Source organism: Rhipicephalus microplus, chromosome 3, assembly GCF_043290135.1.
Source record: "Rhipicephalus microplus isolate Deutch F79 chromosome 3, USDA_Rmic, whole genome shotgun sequence".
In the NCBI taxonomy this organism is placed as follows: Eukaryota; Metazoa; Arthropoda; class Arachnida; order Ixodida; family Ixodidae; genus Rhipicephalus; species Rhipicephalus microplus.
This window is the reverse complement of record NC_134702.1, coordinates 272,075,087-272,098,513: the sequence shown is the minus strand read 5'-3', so window position 1 is coordinate 272,098,513 and position 23,427 is coordinate 272,075,087. Positions and strand designations below refer to the sequence as shown.

At 41.7% G+C, this 23,427-nt stretch overlaps 1 protein-coding gene and 1 long non-coding RNA gene across 2 annotated transcripts in view; both read right to left on the bottom strand.

Moving 5' to 3' along the window:
- Positions 1-23,427, bottom strand: part of LOC119159806 (calcium-activated chloride channel regulator 2-like) — a 665,495-nt gene that overhangs the window by 636,067 nt on the left and 6,001 nt on the right. The gene's annotated exons all lie outside the window — the stretch shown is intronic.
- Positions 6,725-10,019, bottom strand: LOC142804273 (uncharacterized). Its single transcript, XR_012894562.1, has 2 exons — positions 9,425-10,019; positions 6,725-9,131 (listed from the first exon to the last, which is right to left on the bottom strand). It is a non-coding gene; the product is annotated as an uncharacterized LOC142804273 (long non-coding RNA).

Below are 23,427 nucleotides of genomic sequence, written 5' to 3'. Positions count from 1 at the left end.
AAGTTGTGTCTTCCTTGGGATGATGATGCCGCCGGTTTCTGGGCCACGCATGCTCGCACTACCGGGAGCATGAAAATGGAACCGCCGCTCGCCCCGCGCAATTAGCGGGGCCGGTGTTCATCTGCAGTGATGCCTTTCTCGTCAAGGACAATAACATAGCCGGTACCCATTTCCGTAGCTTTTGTCAAAACCTTTTCCACGCCGCGCTGCACAGCGCTTCACTTTGGAAGGTTCGAGAGGACAATACACATATTAGGATGGTCATCGGCAGTCCCGCACTCTCCAGCGTCCTTATCTCAGAACTATGGGACACCGTTCTGTCCTTGACTATGGCACCGACCACAGCAGCCTCAACCGTGAAAAAAAAAACAGAAACCCTACCAGCTTTTCAATTCTGAAATTTGGAGAAATTGAAGCCTCGCAAATGCCACAGCAGAAACCAGGAGCTATGCACGCAAGTAGCACCACGTGACCAACCTCTCTCTATATCATTTCCTTATTTCTTATCGACTCCTCTGCTCTCCAACATCCCAAAACGCTTCCCACAACGTGCCCTTACAACTTCCGCAAACGTCACAAATTGCTACAGAATTACCTACGCTTTCCTCATGAACCTACTTGCTCAGATATTCATACAGTGCTGCTCTGTGCTAAGATAACAACCACAGTGGCTCGGCAGTTGTTCATTATATCCATCTTTTAACTGGTCTAGGCTAAAAGACTCGCTACATCTCAAGCACAAAGCCAGGCACTCAATTGATTACGTGTGGTCGTGGCACACTGCATCGATATCGCCGAACTCCAGGTCTTGGGCTTTTAGCTGACCTACGGTTCATGTTGCTCTTCATCGATGATTGTCCTCCCACCACTGCCGTCCAGTTGTTTGGACCGGGGTTTGCAGGCACCGGAGATCCGGGATCAAGATGTCGAGGAAGGAGGAGGATGAACTTGGTAGAGAGGGTCTATTTACACTATTTACAAGGCACGAGCTCTCTGGGCCGAAGCTTTACATTGAAAGTTTTACATTGAAAGGCTCTCCATTGAACAAACCCTGTGAACCCACGCACCAAGCAGCCCGTAGGGGCCTAATAGATAGAGTCTCCTTTCCCCAGATCTCTAAATCAGGGAATAGGTTTACACTACACTGTCCAATAAAAGGTCCCACGGCACACACGAGTGTTGTTATGCCGGCACTGCCCCAACATACACACATACACAAACCAAACACGTGTATGATCCTGGTGATGCTGCCTCCTCCGGCCAGTCTTGCTTCCAGCGAGCTGGGTGAAATGAGTCTCATAATGTGCGATCTGGCGGCTCGGACCAACCACCCATGCTTTTTCGAACAGTGGTCGTGGTCTAGGTGCCTCCGATGGCCCATGCCTGAGCATTTGGTACTGATTTGAGCATTGGCGGCTCATCAGTCAGAGACGCACAATGCGGTGGTCCGACGTCCATAATCGGTGGAAGCTCGGCATTGTGCTTTTTACTTGGGCACGAACATGCCAAGTGTCGCATCTCTGCGCGGATCCTAAGGACCGTGGTGCTCCGTCGAGTAATTTCAACCACGCAGCGCCCAGTGCATGGGAAAAGCAGGGCAAGGATTTTGGCGCGGCTTTTTATCTTCACAAAATGAGGCGGCAGCCTTTCTTCCGTTCTAGCAGCCGCGGCAAAAGGCTGCCTTGCTAAACACAACAGCCAGTATCTATTTTAACAGTCTTTTCAAATATATTCGAAACAGTATCGCAATCCAGAATAGCAACCTTCACTGAGAAATATGACCTGCTAACTCCACATCTATTTGGTTTCTTTAAGAATTGATCGGCTGAATCAGCACTAATAGAGCAGAAAGAATATATATTGACAGGCTTTCAAAACAAATAGTCATTGGTATTTTCGTAGACTTTTCGAAAGTTTTTGGTTTACCATAGCAGTTTAGTAGCAAGACTACTTATTATGGAATCCGAGGGCATGCATTATCTCTCATAAAGTTCTATTTATCTAACAGAAACTGAATTGTGAAAACCGAAACCATTACTTCTAAGTCAAGATCTGCCCATTCTGGAGTACCCCAGTGAAGAATGTTGGGGCCTCTATGTTTTAGTAGTTATCTGAGTGATATCATAAATATTAACCCTGAGGCAAAGTTTATTGTTTATGCGCATGACACGAGTATATCCTTCACTGCTAATGATATTTATTATGCTTACCATGGTCTAATAGAACAATGTAACAATACAAGGAAAACTTTATAGGAGTGGTCTGCATTAAATTTAATAGAAATAAATGCAGGCAAGACAAATGCAGTTACATTCGGGCCAAAGAACAAGCGCATACCTCCGGATTAAGATATTATCTTACGTTCCAGAAGAACGAAAATTACCCAAGATTTCAAATGTCTGCGTGTTATCTTTCCCGCCCACATGTCATGGGATATTCATGTTAATTACGTCATTAATCAAGCAAGCAATATCGCTGGTGTAGTACGCCGTTTACGCTATATTCTTCCAACATTCTTAAACTTTTACTGCATATTTCACTTTTTCTATCACATTTAAATTGACAAATAGCATGGGGTGACACAACACAGATCAATCTAGAATGTATTTTCCTGTTACAAAAAAATAAGTATCTGCACCACACATACAACGCTTCTTATAGCATCGACAATAACTTTTTTAGCGATTCGGGCGTGATTCGTGCGCATAATGTGTACCAATATCATTTGAGTCATGTGTAAACAAGATCACTATTGGTACATAAACAACTTATCTAATCTTGCCCAACTTCAAAAAAAAAAAAGCTCCAAGTTACGGTGCCAGACACTTGGTGAAGTGGTTAGTGCCAGCACCATATTCAAACTACGGAAAGGAAATGCTTCAATATACAATACCTACAATATTATTGAACAAATATAAATTGACACAATTTGATATTTTTACGACCCCCTCCAAAGAATTTAAAATGATGCACGTGGTTGCTGCATAGATTCATGCTGCATTGCTTACAGATCTTCGATTTTGTTGCCTTTTAGGATTAAAGTGTGTGTTTAAATATGCTGAAGCATTAGTATGCCCTTGTGGGAGTCACGCCCATCGCACAGTTACTTCCACTGGAACACATGCTGCGCATCAGAGATGCGCGAGACCCAATCTGACAGTTGAAAAGGAGCAGCCATCGTGCCAGCCGGACAGTTGGTGACGATCGTGCCGTTGTGGGTGCCTGCGGTCTGTGTCCTGCCGAGGCGTAGGTTAGTGGGCAGTGTTGTGGCAAATGCATTTTAGGTAATTGAAGTGTGTTATTTTAATGTTCGCCTACTAATAAATCTAGGAGGTTTCCATCTGCGGCTTCTATTCTTCTGAGCGTACGGCCCGAACCCTTCAACCTGTATGCATATATGCGTGTTTGTGGGTGGTTTTTTTTTTGTTTGTAGAATTATGTACACGTTAAAGAGTACATACCTTTATGTATATATGATATGGCCTCACTGCCAAATACAAAGGGTTGTAGGCTAGTCAAACTGTCCAGGGACTTTCTACAATCCCCCCATCTGGGTTTCACAAAGATGGCAAAGAATAATAATAATAATAATAATAATAATAATAATATATATATTATGTTATTAATATTAATAAAAACTTTATTACATTTTATTACGTTATTATTATTCTTAAATTACTATTATTATTACATGAAAAAAAAAGCTACAAATTTGCATGGGTGAAGGGAGGCAATATTTTCTTAATCACTCAAGAATTGTGTGGACGTGTTTGTTTTAGTCGAATCAAATGTTCCAGTGGATGGCACGAATATATTTGTCTTGAATGTTTAAAAAGCCCATTTTATGTCAAGGCGAACCAACGAGGTGGTGGCATAGCATTATTCGTCAGCACGAAATATTTTACCACAGCAGTGAACATTACCTTTAGCCATGAACCTACTTCTGCTAGCCACGGAAGCCCCGCCGCGGTGGCTAAGGTACTCGGCTGCTGATCCACAGGTCGCGGGATTGAATCCCGGCTGCGGCGGCTGCATTTTCGATGAAGGCGGAAATGTTGTAGGCCCGTGTCCTCAGATTTGGGTGCACGTTAAAGAACCCCATGTGGTCGGAATATCCTGAGCCCTCCTTTGCGGCGTCTCTCATAATCATATGGTGGTTTTGGGATGTTAAACCCCACATATCAATTAATCAATGCTAGCCACGGACCTACTTCTGCTAGCCATTTATCGTCCTCCTAAAAACACTGCGTCACGATTCTTGAGCGAGCTAGATGAAGTCCTAGACGGCCAAGCAACGGCGGATCAAATTTACGCATAGTAGGAGATCTAAACATCAATACATTGAACTTTACCACAGTAAATATATCTGATTAGTTTTTAATTTTATCAAAATACGGTTTACAGCTGACCATAACATCCCCAACACGCGAAGAATGCATACAGACCAGACTTGTGTCTTTCTGTATAGACCACACTGCAATGTGAGAAACAAATGATTTATTTGCGTCTTGCGTGATTAAGCAAAAGTTAGCTGACCAATATTTCATGGCCTGTTGGCTTTGAAGACAATTGCCTCGGCCGAGCGATGAGAATACAGAAGGAAAAAAACAGTAGAGAACGAAAAATCAAGATATTTAATAGCAAATTATTTGCTCAGTTTATAGCACACTTTGACTGGATGCACTTAACTACTAACTGCCTATATAGAAAAAATAACTAAGTAAAAATATAAAAAATATAGAAAATAGAGAAAAATTTATTCGTGGTTCACCACTGATAATGTGAGCGCTATTTCTTATAGAGACTGGCTAGGAAACGTAGCAGACAGCCACCGAAAAATGAGGATTTAAAAATTGAATGCAAGATTGCGACAAATAGGGCTGTCACTCTTATAAAGTCAGCGAAAAAGCGGTATTTTTTGGAAAAATTCAACCAAGCATACGAAAATACGGCAAAGACATGGGCTTCGATAGATAATCGGCGAGGCATACAGAACACGCCCACTGATCTACTCAAATCGTTTTCCGAGGAAACAGAGATAGTGGTTGATAAGTTCAACGCTTAAACAGTCTATTCCTGCATCTGCTTATTTGCCTACGCTCTCGGAGGATGATCTCGGGAGGATAATTTTCAGTTTTCGTCCTAATAAGCAACCAGGAATTGGTGGGGTAGCTGTGGCCATGCTTTGATGCAACTTTGAAGCATTAGCAGATATACTTCTCTTCATGTTGAATGGATTTTTAACCAGTGCATTGATTCCCGAGAGATTAAAAACGGCTATAGTTAAGCCATTGTGTAAAGAAAGGAAAAAAGATGATATAAAAATTACAGACCAATTTCTATCTTGCCTATACTCTTCCATATACTAGGCAAATTTTTGCTTCAATGTATGACGTCCTTCTTACAGAAGTTTTCGCTACTAACAACCCGGTAACTTGGTTTCATTGCTAATCACAGTACTATAAGTTTATTGGAAGAATGTAGTGAATAAATATATTCGGCTGTAGACAAGAAACTGTTCTGTTGTGTTCTATTTTTAGACCTGGCAAAAGCGTTTCAAAACAGTGAACCATACCATTTTGTTAGAAAAGCTATTTCGTTTGAGCTTTAGGGGGCCTTTTCATGATGTACTCTATAATTACTTACAAGATAGGTCAAAGGTCGTTATGGGATGTAGGGAAGTAATTAGCAAGAGAAAATATATTACTGCTGTTGTGCCACAAAGATCGGTGTTGTCACCATTGCTATTTAATTTATTTATGAATGACTTAGGCATTTGTAAAGCGAATGTGTACCAGTATGCAAATGATGCGGTGCCATTAACACGTCACATACGTTATGAAAAGGTGAATAATGCTCTTCAGAGTGAAATTAATAATGCAATGATAAGGTTTGAAAGAACTGCGTAATTTCAAACGAAAAGAAAACAAAACGTATCAGCTTTCGAAGCCCTCCAAAAACACAAAAAAATGGATATACCAATTTTTCTTCACACCGCGCATTGCAACCCATGCAAATGTTCTGCAGTGAAAAATGTCGAAATATTCACATACTTAGGCGTAATTTTTCATAGTGGTATGTCTTGGCAACATCACATGGCAGATATTTGTTCTAAACTGAGAAGTGTGGCATGTCTGCTTTTCATTATAAAAAGCTTGGTGCCTCTAACTGTGAAAAAAATTATAGTTCATTCGCTAGAATATAGTGTGGAGAGGAATGGGATTACAGTTTTCGCATTATGTTCAGAACGCTGAAAAACAGGTATTCATAGTTTACTTCAAAATATTTTAAAAAGTGTAATTTATGGTAAAAAGGCACATGCCAGTACTATTTTTCGAGATTAGGGCTTTTGTGTATTCAAGGATTCGTTTATTAAAACAGCTGTGCTGAGACACAATTGGTGTGATGACTTTAAAATGTCATATGTAACGCGTCAACCCCTGAGAAAAAAAAAGCGTTTTATTGTACCCCAGTTTTCTAACAAATATGGGGAACTAGGAGGATATATATAAAAAAATTGCTGGAGTGGAAGCCGCCTATACTTACCCATAGAGCACAGTGAAGCCGGCGGCGGCCATCTTGTGGTGGGCAGGAAGGCGGCCGCGTAGCATATAGTGCACTTCCGCGGCCGTTTTTTTTTCGCAAATGATTGCTGCTAGAGAAGTAAAAACGTGCTCACATAGTCGCCGATACACTGGCAGTATTTAAAGAGACTACAGAACGGTTCGTTTTTCATGTGTTAAAATTTTATTTGTACAGCTTTCTCAGCCTTTAGCCAACATGAACGTTATGGCAAAGTTGTTTCACTGATTCCTAAAAATGACGAGTCTTGAAAGCAAAGACCTAACTTTGTCTTTCACGAGTTCCCGGCTTCGTTCCTTTGTCATGTGGTGCAGCCTGATCTTGATGTACAGCTCCAATACTTGCTTGCTCAAGTTGTAAATATGGTTGTCCAACACGTCGACGTCAAAAAGATGTTGTTCCAATTGTGAAAACCACCTCTTTTCCAGTGATTGACTCAAAATCTCCAGGACTAGTTGTTTGGTATTGGCATGTATGTTCTTAAGGCATTGAGTGGAAGCCTGCAGTCGACGCAGCCCCTTTTCCGCTGTTTCGCACAGTGACACAACGTCTTCGGAAGGGTAAAAGAGTCCACCTCGATTTTTTTGTCTCACCAATAGAGATGTATCCGCTCCATGAAGAGCTTCTATGCACAACTCACAGGTGTTTGTAGTAGCGATTTTGCGAGCGACAAAGCCTGCAATGTAAGGCACGACAGAGCAAACGAATGTGGAGAGGCTCTCTGGATAGTCAATTCGGTCTGTGTAATCGTGGTCCTCTGGTTGTAGGATGGCACACCTTCGCGATGTGACCTCAGTGGTTGCACAAAATGTAGTGGCAGAGGCAGATGCACCCAGAATAGAAACAATATCTTGCGAACAGTTGCCTGAGGTGGACGATCTCACTTCTGTCTGGACCAATAGACGCTTGTAAGCTGCCATGAATTGGGCAGCTGTAGGGTTGTTGTTGAACCCCCCACGTCCTCGCACACAGCCAAAGAAAGTTTCTGCGTGATCTTGACTCATCTTGTGCGTGAGCAGATAGTTAAGTTGACCTTCATGAACGAGTTCCTTGAAGATACTTTCTGTGCTCTGTATACACACAAGAAAACCCACAAATCCTGTCCTCTTTGTTCCCTGCAAAAGTGGTCGACCGAATGGGTCTTTTAAAGCACATATGTACTCTCGAGCGTCGGCAAAAAATGGTTTCCAACAAGGCTCATTTTGCTTTCGAAGGGGGGCTTTGTATGATTTTGCAAACGCATTTCTGGAGTTTAGCAAATCGAAGAGATGATCAAATACCCTCACAAATTTTGCCGTGGCACTAGCACCTCTAAACTGTGGCAGCTTCAGCGTTTGCTCGCAAAATTCAAGAGCGTCTGCGACTGAAGCGCTGAGTGCCTGAACTGCGAGCCGTACCTTCATCTTTTGCTTCTCCCACTGCATATGCACCTTAGTTAGCTTATTGCCAAGGCGGAGCCCTTCCTCGCGCTGTAAAGCCTCCAGTGCCTTTATGTAAGCCCATTTTATGTGGTTTCCATCAACATCAGTGATGTAACACATTGTTGCCAGTGAATTTCTAATCAACTTAATCATGTGGCATGGGTCAAGCAGGATATGCACATCCCTTGACTCATCAACTGGGTTTTTAAAGGATGTGGAGAACTCGACAGGATCAGGCTTCAGTTCTGCACCAAGGCATTTTGCCATAGTGAAATTTGATGACGCACCATCAAATGTTAGACTGACAACTTGAACTTTCACAGATTCCAGTCGTTCAATGCATTGTTTTGTTAGTTCAGCCCTCTCAGAACCAGTGAGCGAGTGGATAAGAAAGTAGCCGACTGGAATTTTCAGCCTCATGTTTATGCCAACAACAATATAAACACAAACATTTGTGGCTTCAGGAAGGCTGTCATCATCAAGAGATGCTCCAAAATCAACGTAGCCAACTACCCTGTCTCCGACAAGTTCAACATGTTTCCTAATCGACATATCATCGACAATCAGAGCGCAGTAAAGAGTTTCAGAGCGACCTTGAACCAACTTCTCCAAGAAAGAAAATGCTTCACCTGTAAAGCCTGGTTGGCCATCAACAGACCTATACCATTCTCTGATTGTGCGCTGCGAAGGGAGGGCGTCATTAAACTTTGATCGCACAAATTCGTAGGCTGCTGGTGAGTAGAAATGTAAAGTTAGTGCAAACGTTCGCAGCTCTGGAGGGTATTTACCTCCACTTTCTGTCCGTGCCCGGTGAAGCAGCTGTTGTATGTCAGGAGAAAATGCTGCATCGAACATCTTGGAGCCCTCTTCTGACAAAAGCTTTTGTTCTTCGATGCCTCTAATAATTTCTTCAGCGGTGATTTTCTTTTGTGTCAGCCTTCGTTTGCTCTGCTGCAACGTTTTAATTTTTTTCTTCAAGTGCAATCTTTCGTCTTCTGTTTCCTGCAACTTCGTCTTGTACCACTGCTTTGATGGTGATACAGTGACATGATCTTCAGTATTTAAGGCCTCTTGCTGCTGAGCAGGACTGCATCCTCGAGGTTTTGGTGCTGGCCGCTTCCTTTTCACCTGAAATAAGCACATAGTGGAAATTAACTACTTTTAGAATGATATATATACTTCAATTATTGCTCATAACATGAATATATGTATTCACGAAAGCATGTTCGGGAACATTCGACAATGATCATGCGCTAATCGTGTGTTGAGCGATATTGTAAACGAGCGAACGGGACGAAAAGCTCGCGAGGAAACACGCAGCAATGCAGTCACGTCGACAAAACACGACAGAAGAGATATGTCTACGTCATTCCAACCTCCTTGATGTCAGAGCACTATATCTGCGAAGTTCCGATGCTTACCGGTGCCTGGAGGTGGGCAGGAAAAGCAGCGAACGAAGTCGGCACACTTCCCGCTTTCAACCTTGTTGTTTGTCCGGTCCGGTCAAAACACGCCGGATCAAAGTGCGCAGAGCAAAGGCGATCTTTATCTGTCGGTTTCCAGTGTTCACGACGCACAGCTCGCTCCCATAGGTTCCGTGTCTCAGCATCTTTTGGAAACCTGCCAATAATTTCCAAATATTAATTCCTTAAGCCTACCAATGAAAAACACGAGTCAGCCGTATTAGACCGCGTAAGCACTACGTGCTTTCAGTACGCACCTGTGAAATGTGATCTTGGAAGCAGGAATCGCGCGATTTGTGCACCCATACGCTACGCAGGATTGTACCATGCTCGCTTGAATCGAGCCGCACGCATTCGAATGCACTGCAGAGACACACTTGTCAAGGAAAGACAGGCGCACGAACCGCAATCCACCGTCGCTGCAGGTGAACTGGCAGCGCTGGCCGCCACCGAGCCAGCCGAGCCGAGCTTTCTGCCCACCACAACATGGCGGCGCTGGCTTCACTTGAAGAGCGCTCCCTCCACTCCAGCAATTTTTTTATATATATCCTCCTAGATGGGGAAGCATGTAGAAGTGTATATATTCCAAAAATTTTCAATGCACTATCTGAAGAATTTTTTTCAGTGAGTTCACAAAAGCAATTAAAGAAACTACTCGCTGAGATGTAAAATCACATGGTCTACTTCTATGTCACGTATGCTGAGGGTCCCTCCTTTGTTCTTCGTTTTTATTTACTCCCTGTAAAAAATCAATGGCGTCAATCTTTGTCTGTTCGTTGGCAAAGAAGCGATAATAGTTTTTGTTGCCTTTTATCGACATCGCTGTAACCGACTCTGCCGGGCCTAGTCGCACAAATCCTTGAGAGTTAAACTGACCCGTTTGTTTGTATTTCTTATGTATGTACAAAAAAGTATTATTATTATTATCATTATTATTATTATTATTATTAATATTATTATTATTATTATTATTATTATTATTATTATTATTATTATTATTATTATTATTATTATTATTATTATTATTATTATTATTATTATTATTATTATTATTATTATTATTATTATTATTATTATTATTATTATTATTATTATTATTTAAAAACTTTGGTAGGGTTGTGTGTTTCTCAGCGCGCAGGCGCCAGCGGTGGTGGTGGTGGTGTTGCAGCAGGCGGGGTTAGCCTGGCCTGCATGGCCGGCGATTGTTCCGCCTGAGGCGGCAGTGATCAGTGCTAGAGTCGAGATTTATATGCACTGAAGCACCGGGCTTTAGGCGCCATAAATAGGCGGGCAACACACTGTTTCATAATCCCAAAATTGTAAATATAGGCACAATAGACTTTGACTAAATTAAAATTTTCGAAGAAATACGCTGAAAGATATGTACGACTGGAATGCAAAAAAAATGCTTTAGTTTTCGATGGTATAAATACACTAATGGTTGAGCATAGCCATGCGTTTTTGCCGCAAGGTTCGCCGAACACGATCTCTGCATTTCTAGTCCGGCATGGTGACTTGAGTGTCCACCTTCGAATAAACATGCTCCTGGGTCTTTCTCTTTTCTGCACAACTGAGAAAGGCAACACTAGAGCAAATAGCCACAGTGCTCTATATTAGGCCAGACGGGTGTTTTTGCCTCGTATGAACTTGGTTTAGCCGCACAGAGTCATTTTCTCTCCTGTTCGTGAACACCTTAAAAGGCCCTTCACCCGGTTCGAGAATTTTGAGCAGGCAAGAGGGATGCATTCACTGGGCGCTCACGATCTCATCTGCCAAGATTTTAAATGCTAGTGCCCGACAAGAGGTGAAATGTCAGACTGACGGCCGCGTGACTTCCATCTCACAGGCACGCGCACTCAATGGGGGAGGTGACGTATACAAAAAAGCAATGGTCCTGCGTACGTCAAAGTGCGACACAGCGAGAATCGTGTGATACGACTTGGGTAATTTGTGCAGTCTGCTGCCTGAAGAGTAGAATGAAGGTTGACAAAAGTGTGAAAACATACAGGCGGAATCAATGCGTGTTATTTTTTCAACTTCGTATCGAGCGAGATGCAATATCAAGCTGCCTGTGTTTCGTTTGTGTTGGTGTTCTCGCTGTTCTCGTATCGTACCGGCGCCAGCATTCACAGTGCTAGGCGTGTTTTTGCAGCATCGTCCCTTAGAGGAGTTCCAGTGGTGCGATGCTGTGCCTCGTGGTATACGTGATGCATGCTAGGCTCTCCAAATGTGCGCGAATAGAAGAATACATTTCACGAAAACGGGCAGTACAAATCATAACTGCGTGCACGGCCTGGATTGATCATATCATGCGAATTTAACCTATACGCGTGCATGACGTGCCGATGCATCAGCGTCTGTGATCTTCAAGTTCCGAGTTCCTTCGATACAAAATAAGGTCAGCAATAGCTTGCGAAGTTTACATCGAGTGAGTGGCGAAGGTTTCAAGCTCATTTCCTTACATCATGTTTGCTCAGCTTGTAATGAACCGATTAAGAATTGCTGGTGATACGAAGCTTTTTATTTAACACACAACAACAACCGTTGTCCAAGTAAAACTTTTCATGTGACCAAGTGAAGCACCGTTTAAGAAATAAATGACAAATATAACAAAAAACACATGGATATAGTTTTTATCTAAAATATACTTTCCCCTAATCACAATCCGTGGTTTCGCATTCGTTCTTTATCGTCCTGTCGCTGCACAGAAGCGCCTCCTGCTCCTTACGCAAGCGAGCAGACGCCGGAGAGATGCCGAGCAGACGATTTGATTGATTTGTGTGGTTTAACGTCCCAAAACCACTACATGATTATGAGAGACGCCGTAGTGGAGGGCTCCGGAAATTTCGACCACCTGGGGTTCTTTAACGTGCACCCCAATCTGAGTACACGGGCCTACAACATTTCCGCCTCCATCGGAAATGCAGCCGCCACAGCCGGGATTTGATCCCGCGACCTGCGGGTCAGCAGCCGAGTACCTTAGCCACTAGACCACCGTGGCGGGGCTGCCGAGCAGACAACGCGACGTGGATAAATGCGTGCGTGTGTAGAGGCTAATCGACCTTCCTATTGGCTAAGAGTCCTTCTAGGCTTGATAGTGCTGAAAGTAACTTATGAGGTGGGGTATAGGTTGCACCCCACAGTGTTCCAAAAGCTGAATTTTGCTGGGTAACATGAATACCAGAATCTAGTACTACTTGAAAGTAAAATTTGGGGTGAAATAGTGTTTATTTAGGCACCGATTTTCAAAACGGGCATTTATAGGCACCTATAATATTTTAGGCACCAACGTCCAAAATAGGCATTTGTAGGCACTTTAAAAACAGAATAAAAGCTCTTCTCGCCCTCTTATTCGTGCTTATATGTCGAAATGGCACGATAGGAACGCAAAAAACAAAATTGACATTTGCCTATAATCTGGTTTGCAGTGATCACTGTCGAGGGCCCCCACCCCTAAATTTTGTCAGTGGGGGGAAACTAGACTTACTTGCATATGCTCCTTGCGGCAGCTGAGTTGCGCATAGGTTTGCCATTATGTTCAATGGCTGTGCAATGGAGCCACTCGTCGGCGCGCAGGAACCGGTGCGGGCGATAGGCCACAGAATCGTTCTAATCGCGCGCTGACCAAGGTCGCACTTGCTCCTGAACATCGCATGTGCGACCAAAAGACACGTGCAACAACAATTTTACAGCATTCGGCCGATCCCAAAGGTAGTAACTCATATGCATGATCCAAGTGAGAAAGAAAGTGAGTCGACGGTTCCCTAAGTGGTCTAAAGGTGACAGAGTGGACTGGACGTGATTAGCGATTCAAATTATCAGTTAATACAAATACGCCCTAGCTTTGAACCGAACTTTATTGTATTTAGTGAAGCTGTATAGGGCTAGGTTCTGAGCAAAAGTGCACCCACTTATCGATACTCGTGCTCAAATAATATTACAGCGAAGGCCAATTTCACCACCATGGCTTTCTCATGCATCACGACAGAACAGCTCGAAGGTTCGCTTGCTACCTTGCAGCAAGAAAATGTGCATTTTTTCCTGCGTGCTCACATCCTTTTATCACCTGTGTGGATGGCACGAACTATTAGTCTTCAAGAGTGTTTGTAGGAAACTCTACGCAAGTATGGCCGCAGCAGTGGCAGCGTAGCGGTAAAGCAGCCCACGCATCTGCATTGCCTAATCACAGTTTCTACCGGCTGCGATTTTCGGCAAGAAAGAAACTGCAATGGTTCAGGAGATAGTTCGGGGAATTCGCTGCTGATCACAATTGGCCGATTATGCACGCACGGAGGACAGCCGCTACTGCACACTGCCAGCCATCGGACACGTGTGGTTCTCCTGTACACTTGTCGGGACACAGCGGTTTTTAGCGCTGCCGGCATCACTGGTCCACATAAAAGGAACATTTTGGTGGGCGTGCGCTTCTTTGGCAGCAGTGGCAGCGTAGCGGTCAAGCAACTCACGCATCTGCATTGCCTATTTACAGGTTGGTTCTGGTACACGGGTGCCAGTTTCTGAGCCATTTCTTTTGCTGCTTAGTCGCTGTCACTGCTACCGTCACCTTGAGTTTGTGTTGTAGTTTTCGTATGTGTATATTGATCCTGTTTTGAGTCATGCAGAAGCTCGTCAATGAATTAAGGGATGAGCTGTGGTAGGAGCTAAAAATAGCTTGCAAGGCTATAGAGGGGGATATCCACGCGCAGATGAAAGTACTGCGAGCGAGATTTGGTAATGATGCTTACAGTATAGAACACATGAATGCTGTTTTTGAAGGTACGCGACAGAATTATAATGCCATTAAGACAAAGAACGCTGAGCTGAAGGAATAGTAATTTAAGCACTGAACTTGATGAAATCAAGAAACGCCTTGCAGACACCGAGTCTCGTCTCCAACACTCTGAACAATACTTGAGGTACAAAAACATTGAAATTAACGGTATTGATGAAAACCCCAACGAGAATGTAACTGCTGTTGTTTGCAAACTAGGACAGCTTTCAGGAATAAATGTTGTACCAGATGACATAAAGGCGTGTCACCAAGTTCATGCTAGAAACAAGCCAGGCTCTATCATTGTGCAATTCACGAGATGGCAGAGGCAAGATCACCTACTTGAGAAAGCAAGAAAGCTGTGCCTTAAGAACAGTGACTTAGGCAGCAGCTCAATGTCGCCTGTCCACGTCAATCAGCACCTATTTCCTATATTAAAACGCCTTCTTGGAATGGCTGTAACAAAAAAGAGAGAAAGTGGATGGAAGTACGTGTGGTGCCGCAACGGGAAGATCTTCGAGAAAAAATTGGATGGCTCAGAGACACTTGCTATAAAGCGGGAGCACTATCTAAAGAAGATCCGATGAACAGCTCCGCGTGCTTATCAAGCGCAGTTTGAAGGCGTTCAGAACAAGAGAAACGAATTATGGCAGCACATTTTAAATAATATAAACATGAAAGCAGGTTTAGTTGACAAAAAATGGGCAGAAATAAATCTAACACACCGGCTGCGAGCGAACCATAGGACCTCTTTATATTTTGTATCACTTTTTGTGGAAACATTCTGTGATGCATATGAAATTCTCATTTTGGTTCAGCTGTTATTGCAGAGGCTGTCAAACACCGGAACAGGTTTTCTTGTTGCGTTGTTGTTATCGGGTAGTATCGAAGAAATGCTAGTGTTATCACGTTGTGAGGCCACTGATTGTCTAATGTTGTTGGCAATTGTTAGGATGCAGCAGATACTGATGGGCTTTGCCTTGATTCCGCAAGCACTGTGCATTCTTTTATGCGCGCTAGAGATAACCAGCACAGGCTGGTCAATAGGCTTTGTCTCCTGGAATATTCTCCATGAAAAGTGTTTTGTTCGCCTGTGATGCTTACGATGGCGCTTGAATCTGTAGAAACGATGCAAGTGGATGACCTAATCTCTCAGTATCAGCGCTGCTGTAATTGTGTCCATTTTAACCTGAGATCCGATCGCAATAAGTACGATGATATTGAATGTTTTTTAGTTAGGGTAAAATTTTATTCCATATTGTACTGTTCACGGAAACGTGGCTTATCTGCGAAGAATATGTGTTAGAAATTCACGGCTACAAATCTTATTTATTAAACCACCCTGACAAGCATGGCGGAGGGGTATCTATTTTCGCCTCAAGCAGCATGCAGTTCGAATTACTTTCTGACTTCTGTCGCTCTACTTCTAACTATAAAGAACTTGTTCTCATATCATGGAGAAGCGTATTTTGTGTCTGCTATCGCACATGTCGCAGTGACGTTTTTTTTTTCTTTTAGCTTTTTAGATTCCTTGCAGGAGTTTGTAAATTCTTGCAAGTATCAAATCATCTTGGGCAGCGATTTTAGTATTAATTTAATGGTAGATAATCTTAGTAAAGCCACCTTCGAGTCTCTCTTAAACATACACAATTGTCAAAATGTAATCGATTCTCCAAGGCGACTGGCAACAACCACAGAAACACTTGCTCATCTATTTATTACCTATTTTGATGAGACACGTTTAAACTCTGGTGCCATTAATTACTCTATCAGTGATAATCTCCTCTTATTTATATCTGTAAATGTCTCATCTGAAGTTATTCATCATTCTGAATGAGGAATCAGCGGGGATGTCTTCTTACAGGTTAGTGAATGCTCCTACGATAACCACTTTTCGTCAGTCTATGTCACGTGAAGATTGGGCAGATGTTCTTAGCGAAAACAATCCAGAAATAGCCTATGATACATTTTTTTGAAAAATTTACGCCTTTCGACAATGCATACCTTCCACAAAAGACATTTGACCGTCCAAATAAAGCTCGTAAGCCATGAGTAACGAGTGAACATTTGCTCCACATAACGAAACGACACCAGCAGTACAAAACATTTATTCAAATTAGGTGCCCCGGTGTGCTCAGTGCCTATAAAAAAGCATAGGAATTATGTTACTAAAAACTACACATGGCTAAAAACAGGTATTATTATCATCAACTCCTTACTTCGAACCATGGCTCCGGGGACATGTGGCGCCAACTAAACATTATAATGGGCAGAGGAACTGAGCATATTATTAGGATAGTAAAATAAAAAATAAAAATTTCCTGTAAAATATTTGCTGACGCATTCAATGATTCCTTTTTTCGCAACATTCTATTATCATCCGGAAGTGGCAGCTTTCCCTGCATGGAGCCACGTTGTGAGCACACAATTTTTCTGTTACCTACATCTGTATCGGATACTAGTGCAACCTACTCGAGCCTTAAAAACACCACCGCTACAGATAATATGGAGCTTCAGATGAACCTGTTAAAATTTGTCATTGACTTGGTCGCCCAATGCTTAACGCATATAATAGTTGTATTTCATGTGCGGTATTTCCGCGTAAAATGCAGTGTGCTAAAGTTGCAGCTATCTACAAGATAGGCGATAAAACTTATCTTGGAAATTAGCGTCCTATCTCTATGCTCTCTGTGTTTTCAAAAGGTTTTCAAAAAGTTATTTTAGCCCAAATAATTTCAACACTGACCATTACAGCATTTTAATGGATTCGCAGTACGGTTTCCAAAACAGCGGATGGATCAGCAGCTATTGCTGTTGAACAAGTTGGGAAACCAAATCTGCGAAATAGAAACATCAGATTCTAATTTTGAACAAGGATTATCGTCGGTATCTAGAAAAGTAGGTGACTTGGAAAATAGGAGCCGTAGAAACAGCCTCATTTTATACGGCCTAGACGAAGTTAAAGGAGAGACAGGCGAGGAGCTGCTAACAAGAGTAAAGAATAAGGTATTCCAAGAAAAACTAAAGTTAACTGCCGAAACTATTGAGCGGTGCCATAGGCTTGGCAAGAAACAAGAGAATAGGCCTCGCCCGATAATTATGCGGTTCATAGATTACCGAGAAAAAGTGTCAGTACTAATGATGGCGCACAAGCTAAAAGACACTCCGTTTTCGCTCTCAGAGGACTTTTCCTTCCGAGTTCGGGAAATTCGAAGGAAATTGTGGAAAAGCGCTGTAAAAGATAAAGAGGATGGTGCTAAGGTAAAACTTGTCTATGACAAACTGATTATTAACAGCGTATTGTTTGGTTGGGATGAACTTAACGATTCAAGGTTTAGAATTACAAACAAGCAAAACTGACGGTACAAAGCTGACCCTCAGTGCTTGAAAGTTGTCAACGTGAACTGAAGAAGTGTTGTAAATAAGATAACTGAGTTAGAGGCCTTGTTGCACACGCATGATCCCCATATCGCTGTTCTAATCGAAACCTGGTCACACAAAGACATATACGATAGCGAATTTGCACCAGCTGGCTACAACGTATATCGGAAAGATCGGGGCAGTAAAGGAGGAGGAGTTGCTCTGGTATATAAAAAATTTTTAAACGTCATAAGATTGCCTGATATACCTAATGTTGAAGGTGTTTTTTGCAAAGCCTTTCATGGCAGCACAAAGTTCATCATTGGGGGTGTCTACAGGCCCCCGAGCTCCACTATTACAGTATTGGAAGAGTTGCCGTCATACCTCGACAAACATGTACAGATCGTTGATCGCATTATTTTGAGTGGGGATTTTAATTTGCCTGATGTTGAATGGAAAGCCTTCTCGCTTAAAACCCGTAATAATTCATTTGGCGAAGAAATGTTAGATATTGCCTTTACGTTTGATTCATTACAGATTGTCGATGACTTTACCAGAGTACAAGGTAGCTCTTCGGCAATCCTTGATCTTTTTTTTCTTAGCGGGTCAATTTCTTCCAAGACAGCTTGCAGTGTTTATCCCGGAATATCGGATCACAAGGCTGTGCTCCTGGAACTATCAGATGTTTCCCTAAACAAGAACTTAAAAACTAAAACTTTCCCAAATTTCTCTCGCGCAGACGACACATCAATCATAGATATGCCGTCTTTTACCTTTGATGCCTTTTCACACAGTAATCTTGACGTTGAAAGTCTTTGGAATTTCTTTAAGGATAATGTTAATGAATGTGTCGAGCGATTTGTACCGCGCATCACAAAAATAATGCCAAAGAAAAATCCCTGGATTACTCGGGACACATTACGTTTGAAAAGGCAATTAAAAAGGCAAAAAAAGCAACAGTCACGCAAGTGTACTTCTTGTAGAAAAACAAAAATATCTGAAATTAGCTGCAAGCTCAAAATTCAGCTGACTGAAAATAAAAACCGCTATTATAGTGAGTCTCTCCCAAGGTTTATAGCCACAATCCCTGACAAATTTTGGCAGACAATCAGTCCAACATCTTCAGTCTGTGACGTGTTCGATATTGACGGTGTGCGAGTAAACGATGAATCTATTATTTCTAATGCATTTAACAAGCACTTTAAATCTGTCTTTTTAAAAGACAATGGTTCACTTCCGATATTTGAAGCGAAGTTTCCCCCCATGTCAGACGTAGTAATAAGTGAAGAAGGTATTCTTAATATGCTTTTAAAGTTTGATGTAAAAAGTCACCAGGACCAGACAATATCCCGAACATGTTCTTACAGCGTTACGCAGAATGGACTTCAAAATATTTACATGTCTTATTTTCGAGATCTTTACATGAGGGAGAATTGCCGAGTGATTGGAGAACCGCTAGAGTGAAGCCATTCCATAAGAGAGGACCCAAGCATATTATTAGTAACTACCGTCCAATTTCTTTAACATCAACTTGCTGCAAATTACTAGAACACATTATACACCATCACATAACTGAATTTCTGGAAACACATAGTGTACTAACCAACTTTCAACATGGGTTCCGGAAGGGATACTCTACCTGCACTCAGCTGGTACAGACAGTGCATGACTTTGCTATCTCTATTAATAACGGCTATCAAACCGACGCCATCTTCATGGATTTCTCCAAAGCCTTTGATAAAGTTTCACACCAAAAATTACTTTTCAAACTAGACAAAATTTTCAGGAACAACCAATTACTTCAATGGATCTCGGCATACCTATCAGACTGGGAACAGTTTGTTAATTTTAAAAACAACAGCTCCTGTAGGCTAACGGTTAGCTCTGGCGTTCCCCAGGGTTCGGTGCTTGGTCCCATCCTCTTTCTGGTATATATTACAGATATAGTTGACAATATTCCTGTGAAAATGAAACTTTTTGCAGATGATTGCGTAATTTACTCTGAAATAAGCAGCATGTCAGATCAGTTTCTTCGAAACGATGCCCTTCAAAAAGTTATCACGTGTTGTGTCCAATGGCAGACGGCTGTAAACTTCGATAAAACTGTAGTCATGAGAATTACCCAGAAAAAGAATGCTTTTGTCTTTAACTACTCTGTGAACGCAATCACTCTGAGAGAAGTAACTCAATATAAGTACCTCGGTTTATGGATAACTAATAATCTTAATTGGAATAAGCACATTGATTTTGTGATTGCTGCCACGAATAGAAAGCTTTTCTTTCTTAGACGAGCGCTGAAACTTTTCACTCCTGATGTTCGTTTACTTGCGTACAAATCAGTTGTTCGACCAGCATTAGAATGTTGCGTCGTTATGTGGGATCCATACACAAAGACAAACATCAGCAGGCTGGAAAACGTACAAAAGAAGGCTGCGCGCTACATATTTAACAAATTTGGGCACACTTCAGTTACCGAACTTCTACGACGAGCCGACTTACCGTCGTTAGCACACAGGAATCTTTTAACGCGACTGAAGCGTTTCTATCAAATAATCAAGGGGCATTATAAAATAGATTTTTCAGATGTGATTTCATTTTCAGCTGGGTACGCGACCAGACAAAAACACCAACTAACAGTCACCCACCATCGCACACGTACAAACTGTTATAAGTATTCCATCTTTCCCAGAACTATTTCCGATTGGAATAAACTTCAGATTTCACAAGTTCTACAGCCTTCTCTAAGTTTGTTTGAGTCCCACCTTAATTACCATTGTATAACAATCCTCTGTTGTTGTTGTGTTATTTGTAACAACTTTTTGTACCCGAGAAGAAGAGCCATTTCATCTGTATTGAATTGTACAGTTGTTGTAAACCATGTATCCTTTTTATGCACTGTAACCCACCTGCTAAAATCCCTATCAGGGATTGCAGTATTTATAAATAAACAAAAAGATAGGTCCACTAAACTCGCATTGCTCACGCAAAAAGAAATAATTCTTCAAATGGCTGAAAATCGAAACTTGGTCCTTAGTATATTTTTGCATTTCACAAAAGCATTTGACCTCAGTAACCACAACATGCTAATTAAAAAATTGGAGCACTATCTCATTCCAGGGAACGCTTTGTCGCTTATGTCATCTTATCTGCAACATCATTCGCAGATTGTCATTGTTAATGGTCATGGAACTTCAATTAAACCAATTAATGTGGGTGTACCACAGGGGAGCATTCTCGGTTCTTTTTCTTTGTTCTTTAAACTAACAACATTGTTAACATTGGTCATACGGCAGAACATATACTGTACGCTGATGATACTAGCCTTTTTTTTTCACTGGATCGGATGTTGAATGTCTTTCGGATCAGCAAATGAAGCACTTCATTTCATTCGCTCGTGGGCTATAGAATTATCTAAAGCTAAACATTAGTAAAAGTAAGGCTCTTTTGTTTCACTCGCGAAACAAATTCTGCGCAGTCCTCCGATTTGTGCTCAATATTTTAGAAATAGAAGTTGCGAATACTTTCAAACCGCTATAGGCGTATCTTTCTCGAATAACTTGTTCTGGGATGAATACATCAAATATTTGCTGAGAAAGCTGTCAGAGACAAATGGCCTGATGCGTCGACATTGATTTACTCTCCCTCTTTCAATTAACAATATTTTATGCAATGCAATGCTCTATTTTATGCAATGCTCTATTTTCCTCTACTTAGACTTATGGTGCACTAGCCTGGGGGATGACAACACACAAAAATACAAAAAAAAAATCTCTTACTTCAACGCATAGCTGTTAGCGCTCCTTACCTAAGTCACACACAGGACACGTTTCGAAAGCTTAAAATTGTTAGCGTACAATACTTCGGCCATACAAGTTAGAAATAAAAAGGAAAATTTTCCCTCATAAAGACATTGGCGAAACGGACAAAAAAATGACCCTGCATACCACACACGCCCTCCTAAAATAGGAAAGTTTGAAAGTGCCGGACAACTTATGGAAGGCAAATGCTCAGATACACATTACCTACACTACTAAATGAGCTTGCTAGAGATGGTAATGAGTATAATCAACTAGCTTCAATCACTCTAAATTAATACAAAATGTATGTGTGCAACTGTGATTCTTTTCCAGTTCAAGTTTCTCCATATGCTTGTTCTTTTATTTGAAATTCAGCAAATTTGCAATAGTTTTGATATATACCGATGAAATATGTCAAATACTAAAAATTGCAATCTAAAAAAGTTCTTGTAGTTCTGATATGCATATGCAAACTACTAACAATTGTAATCCAGAATAGTTCTTATAGTTATGTTTATGCAATGTTTTTTTTCCTTTATTGATGTGTGTACCTACTTCTTTTGTGCTTTTTCCTTCGTGCTTTTATTTTTTCTTCATGAGTTGTGTTCTACCTTTATAGTTGTAATCAACACCAATGTATGCCATGGTTTGGTGTACGGATCTAGTCAAGCCTTCTCAGGCTTTTTGTCCGTGCAAAAAAACATCTCTCAGGTGTTCAATAAACTGAATTGAATTTATTTGAACCAGGGAAGAGGAGGCATTCCAGCTGCCTAAGCCAGTTGATCAGTGAACGTCGCCACAAGACCATTGCGTTTACGGTCACGCTGATACCTATACCAAGAGCGACATTTGTTCTTAACCATCATTCAAAGCTCCTTCTGTATTTCAAAAACAATGGCGGTAGAACTGACAGAAACTAAGTGCAGGAGCCGCGCTGCCATGTCCCTAAAGTTGGCTTTGCCGTAGAAATGTGACGGCGGTCGCCGAATATCGGCGTGAGTGTTGCAAGGAAAGGGTATGCGCAACTGTGCAGTAGCATCACTAAAGGAAACGAGGGTACGCCACCGACACCTATGTCTGCCTCCAACGTTCCTGAAGTGAGCTGTGATAGTGTATGCAAGAGAACAGGCGTACAATAGCCTACAACTCGACGAGCGCGCAGGGTGGCGCTTCTCTCCTTGATTGAGCATTCCTTCACGCAGTGCATATTGAGTACCAGTGTTTGTGCTTGTTGATGTCATCCTTGCGCGCAATTCGCGATACGCTGTGTCCAGGTGTATGTCCAGGTGTTTATGGGCGTTAGCCTTCGCGATGAAAATGTGCCACTACTCGTGTACTGTGCGATGCCAGTGCACGTTAAAGAACACCAGATGTCCAAAATTTCCGCAGTTTTACATCTGTCATAATCATACGGTGGTTTTGGGAAGTAAATATTCAGTATTTTTATTTGAAAATGTGCCGCTATAGTGTCCGTGTGGGTGCATCCACAACATTTAGGGTGGTAGGCAGAATTAATTTTTTTTTACCGGAGCATCCAGGATGAAAATAACTGCTTTTTTGGAACAAACGTGCCTCATTTATACTGTGCAGTCTTTTAGAGTGCAAAATAATATTTATTTTTGGAGGTCACCTTTGTCCAAAATTTAATTAAAAGTGGTAGTTACGCCAGCTTGGATAAGTGACTAGCGGGTGCCTTAATTCAGCAAAGCTGTGGCATTTCTTTAACCAAATGCTGGAGCTATGCAGTGAACTAGGATAAATAGTATAGAGTAGTGGTCAAGGTAGTATGTTTAAAAAAACTCTAGAGGACGAAGAAAAAGTCTCAATTTAGACTGAACTTGTTTTCAAAATCAGCTAAGAATTAAAAAGTAATCGATCACTTTTTAATCCTAGTTTACTGGGCTGCTATATAAGTGGTGAAACATTGTACGAAATTTCAGTTGAAGGCATGCTTTGAGAAAAAAGTTATGAAAGTTGGCGTCACACAATTTGGAGCAAGACCTTATTTTGAGGAAAACTTAAAGATTTGAGGG